Genomic DNA, 6,000 nt, shown 5'->3' with positions numbered 1-6,000 from the left:
CTGTTGCAAAATACACATCCTAAGCATTTGTAGCACCCTTTGATATTGGTCCTCTGTCTGTGTTTGTAACAAGACTTAGGATCCGTCTTGACTAAAAGGTCTCTTAAGTTGGTACCTCGTCTATAGCCCACCATTGGTAACATGGTAACTTTGGGTCTGAGGTTAGTAGGGACTAATGTTTTCTTAGTATGCTTCCTGCTTGGGTGATATTGGGTGCGAAGGTGGTGACCATGATTAATTTCTTATCTGTGACCTCCTTTTCTCTATTTGTTTGTATCAAGTCCATTTGACAGTGACTTTGAACTTCTTCCATCATGGTGTCCACCATCTGAGGTATGTAGTCCCTCTGCAGAAATCTACTTCTAACTTAATGTAACTGGGAGACCCCTCCATATGAGGAGGATATCATCGATATATCTTTGGTAGAAGATAATCGACGGTTCATTGGTAGCCCACAGATATTGGTTCTCAAAAGAGGACATAAATGTATTCACATAAGCGGGGGCCATGTTGGAGCCCATGGCCGTCCCAGAGGTCTGTACATAGTATCTTTCTTCAAATTTGAAATAATTATTTTTCAAATAAATTTCAATTAAAGGGACAGTCTAGTCAAAATTAAACTTTCATGATTCAGATATTGCATGCAATTTTAAACAACTTTCCAATTGAGTTTTATCATTAAATTTGCTTTGTTCCCTTGGTGGTAGTTTTGAAAAGCTAAACCTAGGTAGGCTCACACTGATTTCTAAACCGTTGAAAACCGCCTCTTAGCTCAGAGCATTTTGAAAGTTTTTCACAGTTAGACAGTACTAGTTCATGTGTGTCACATAGATAACATTGTGCTCACTCCCAGGGAGTTATTTAGGAGTCTGCACTGATTGGCTAAACTGCCTGTCTGTCAAAGCACTAAGATAAGGGGGCAGCCTTCTTAGACTTAGATACAATGTAATCACAGAGGTAAAACATAGATTAATAAAACAGTGTTGGTTATACAAAACTGGGGAATGTGTAATAAGGACAATGTGGGATCAAAGGTTAATACATTTTTGTATGTGTTATGATCTGCAAGTTGCTGTACAATGTCATTTCTGTAATTTACATAATTTATCAGGACAATGACCTGCCCTTATCAGCTGGTCTGATTATCAAGGTGGGGTCTGATTGTAATGTTTTAACAGCTAAGTGTTCCTCTCGATTCAGATTCCATTTCTTGCAAAATGAGTCTAATGAAAGTTTTAGTGCTAGGGTTGCAGTAAGTTGGCTCAAATGTGCTTTGTTTTTTGCACCTGTTTTGTATGTTGTCAGTTGTGGTATTGAAAATGTTCCTTTATTTTGAGTAATCTCTGTACATCTAATTTGAGATCTAGTTCTGTAATCCCGTGACTGGGCTCAAAAGATAGCCCTTTGTTAAGTAATTTTTCTTCAGCAGGAGTCAGAACATCAGAGCTCAAATTAATGATGATATTTCCTACCGTCCCCTGCGGGGGGCCTATGTCTTAAATTTCGCCCTTTCTTCAGCAGAAGTCAGAACATGAGAGCTCAAATTGATGATGATATTTTCTACCATCCCCTGTGGGGGGGCCTGTGTCTTAAATTTTGCCCTCCTGATATTTGTCCTGTTGTTCTTCCCCCTCTTGACCATAATAGAAGAAAGAATGGCCAACCATAGATCGGCCATAAGGCAGGCTTTGGACAAAGGTTACTCTGATCAACCTGTGGCGTGCCACTGTGCTGAGAGGGGCCATCCGGTATCTTCTATAAGAAATATTCTCATCAATCATGTTCTGAAACTGGACAGGGGTGGAGATAGAGAAAAAATTCTCCTGAGAAGGGAAGCAGAATGGATGTACAGCTTGGGGACCATCCACCCCCGTGGACTTAATTCCACACTTGATTTTAAGGCAATAATATAAGAGATAACACCTGATACAGATCAGGTGTGCTGTATCTCTGTGCAAGTGGAGACAATGGCTATCAGGTCTGCGGCAAACCTTTTGGTTTGCATGCTCTCCTGGTACATTACTGGTGCCTGAGATGTGTGCTGGGATCGTCTCTCTTATCCTGTACACACCTTGACATATTTCTCTATAGTTCCACAGATGATTTACAGTCACTCATGAGATTCAGTGTTCCCTATTGGGCCTTCAGTATATGTATTTTTGCATATATATTGTCAAGTAGGATATGACACACATTACAGTATGTAATGACTAACCTGATTCCAAAGGAATGAAGTCTATAATGTATATTTCCAAAGATATGTGTTCTGTGGAATTATCTGTTCAAGATACTTGTAGATATTGTATATATTATTCAAGGTATTTGGTTAATTTGTAACCACTCTGATATACCATGTTTATATCTAGCACTACATACAACTGTTGATATGTTCTAGGTTTAAACGATTTGATGAAGGTGCATCTGAGCATTAGGCACTTTAAACTCGCTGGAAATGAGATACTAATAAACAAAGATATTCTGGTTCTTTATCACATGATTTTATGGGTGATAAACCGCACATCTCTTAGTCCCTCCGGCCAGCACTCTTATCTCACAGGATTCTTGTGAACCCATAAATTTCTAACATTGAAAACATGTACATATGGTATAACTCATACTATTTTACTAGGCACAAACATTTAGGACAGGAGGCTCTCCTGGTATAGTCATTTGTACAGGCGCTCGCACTTAACAGCATCTGTGGTTACCATGGCAACCAATGACCCTCATATCGCCACACACTGCATTTATTGAAAGTTGAAGGTATACACACTAGAATTTATTCACATTACGTGTGTTGATATGTTAGTGACGTTTATTTATTTTCTCTTGATGTTTACCTACTTTGTATAAAAGATCTTGATATATATTTTTATGTTATTCCGAAACTGGAAGTGAGGTCACTTCCGGGTCTGTGGAACGCATGGCGTGTGTTTCAGGCTATGAATCTTGTATGTTTGATTTGATTGTTCACACCAGGTTTGGATTAATTGATTTTGTTTCACTGTATACACTATATAAGAGTCAGAGGCGTAACTAGTAACCATAAGGCCCAGGTGCAAGCATCCAAGCAGGGCCCCCTGCCCCCCCCAAAGAAAAGTAAATTTAATACATTTTACCCCCAACATTTAACACAGAAAAAAAATTGTGTGTGCTGTATACACACACACATATATATATAGCTGACTGTGCTGTACACACACACACACATATATATATATATACTGTATATATTCTATCTATCTGACTTTGCTGTTTACACACATATATATTAAGTGTTGCAATTACTACCTCATCCAATACCATAATGTTCTTAAAGGAGAAAGGAGAAAATAAATGCTAGAAATAATTGTGTATTCAAAGCAAATATATTTATAAATGAGCCACTGGAGAAGCAAACACATAGTGCCTGATTAAAAACTAATGGCATGGAGAAAAAATTAAAATCACTCTTTTTGAGCATTATATTTTATCTTATGAGCTTTTGGATAATTTAGATAAGCTTTAGATTGAATGTCAGACCCATGTCAGATCCCCAGCTTATCACACACACGCTACACACACGCTACACACCACACACCACACACACACACACACTACACACACACACTACACACACACTACACACTACACGCACATACTAGACACACACTACACACACACACTACACACACTACACACACTATATAACAACTCATACAGAGTACAATAAAGTTAGGTACTTAATATTAACAACATAAAATGACTCAGTTTCCCATTACAATATGATAACGTTAACTAAATAAAGTGAACTAAACTCAAAACAACTTATCAGAGAGTAAGACAAATCCCCAGTCCCCATACGGTCCTGTGGAGCTGCCTTATTGAGCTACAGAGAGCTACTCACACTTAAGTGACAAAAACTCTTTAGAATGTTCACTCAGGTAACTAAATAGTATGCAACAACACACACAATAAATGGCAGAGAGACAGTAGAACATGATAATCACATGCACCACAGTCAGTGTACTGTGTATTAGTGTATATACCACACATATCATATATATTGCAAAACTATAGATAATATAATACAGGCAATGCAGCCTTACCTGCTCTAGTGACCGCTGTTACTATTTCTAATAGGCAACCACATGATATATACGTTGCTAGGGAAAGAGTGTGAAGTTAAGTTGCTTAGGGATCATCTGCCCCCTTACTCAGTAGTTAAGATGGGGCTGAGGAAGTTAGTCTCCTCCCACAACAGTGTTGGTTGAGTATTCACACTGTATTTATCACACACCTTACCTATAGGCTCTGTGTCCCGCGCTTTCCCACTGCCCCACTTCCCTCACTGGTTGCCGCACGGGAGAAACTTCCTTTAAGCTACATGAAGTTCCGCAGCAGCCAGTGAGGGAAGCAGGATTAGGGCCAGCCTGGCCAGGCATGTGTGTCAATCGCCAGGGGCAATTATGGGGCAACAAAACTCCTCCACCATCTCACAAATAAATGCACTCACTGTGCCTGTGTGGGTCGTCTGAGAGATCCATGTGGCAGTGATACACTCTTTAGGATTCTATAGGGCCACTCGTGTGGGGGTGTGTTCATGTGGGGACCCCCATCAGATGCAGATTATGGATGACAACCAAACATTTCTGCAAACTAAATGCCCTCACATACTCTCGATCTAAAGTGGTTGGGAATGCAGAGAGGATTCTAAGGAAGGAGAGGTGTGGTCATGTTGTTGGTGATACTTGATTTAGATATTCTTCCCAAAGGAAACAAATGGATTGATAGTCATTCAGATGTTTACTGTGTGTGTAGTGGTATTTTTCCAGCTGTAGGGAGTGGGAAGTTATCTCTCTCCAAGTGTTAATTGATGGGAGGTATAATGATTTCCAATTTTTTTGGTATAAGTCTTTTTGCTGAGTTTACCATAATGGTCAGCAATGTGAGTCTCAATTTACACTTTATTTTAGTGAATTTATTGAAAAGGAAAAAACAAATATTTAGGTCTAAGGTAATTGAGAGTGCCTTTTCTATTTCGGCCTTGATTATTAGCCAGTAGAATTGAGTGATGGGGCAAGTACACCAAATATGAGTGGGGGTACCTTCTATGTTGCAGCCTCTCCAACAGGTTGGGGAGGTTGGGGGAAAATTTATATGTAGACGGGAAGGAGTGTAATACCATCGGCATAAGAATTTAACATTCATCTCTAGTGTGTATATAGAAGAAGAGGATTTGGTCATGGAGGAAAAGATATGTTGCCATGTTTTTAGAGTCTGATGTGCACCTATCTCTTTTCCTCATTTATCTGCGTAAGAAGGGAGTGAGGTGGTATAAGGTTGCATGATAATTTGATATGAGGTTGATAGGAGACCCTTATTTAAGGTTTCTCTAATGCAGATGTTTTCAAAATTAGTTAAGTTGCGCGTGAGTTGGGTTGTGTGCAGGTTTCTCATGAGGAAATCTGATTTCTGGGTGTAGAGAAACCAATTTTCATATGCAGGGCCTAAATGAGGGATGATCTCGATTTGGGGTTTGGGTTTGCCGTTGTCTATGAGGACATGGCAAGGGATAGATTTGATAATATGAGGTTGCGGTATTGTTTGCTCTGGCTGTTGGAAGGGGGAATCTGAATTTTCTGAGATAGGGGTCAGGGGGGAGGGTATTGTGGATATGTAGCTATGTTTTTTAATTAATTTATCCCATAAGTGAAAAGTTTCTGCAATAATTGACGAAAGATGGGTGGGTAGGTTCCTCGATTTCGGGGAAAGCCAGCACTTGCTCCCAAGATGGTTTGTGCTGGACAGATGGTGTTCTAACAGAACCCATTCTTTGTGTGATGAGTGCCTGCACCAGTTGATGATTCTGGTGAGAAAAGTGGCCAATCTGTACTGCTGCAGGTCTGGGATTCCCAGGCCTCCTAGATCTTTCGGACGATAAAGTGTTGCAGTTGCGATTTGAATTCGTTTATGCTGCCAGATATATTTTGTGATCAGTTTTTGTATATTATGCATTAG

This window comes from Bombina bombina, chromosome 5, assembly GCF_027579735.1.
Source record: "Bombina bombina isolate aBomBom1 chromosome 5, aBomBom1.pri, whole genome shotgun sequence".
NCBI lineage: Eukaryota > Metazoa > Chordata > Amphibia > Anura > Bombinatoridae > Bombina > Bombina bombina.
The sequence above is the reverse complement of the archived record's forward strand: the minus strand, read 5'-3'. Positions refer to the sequence as shown.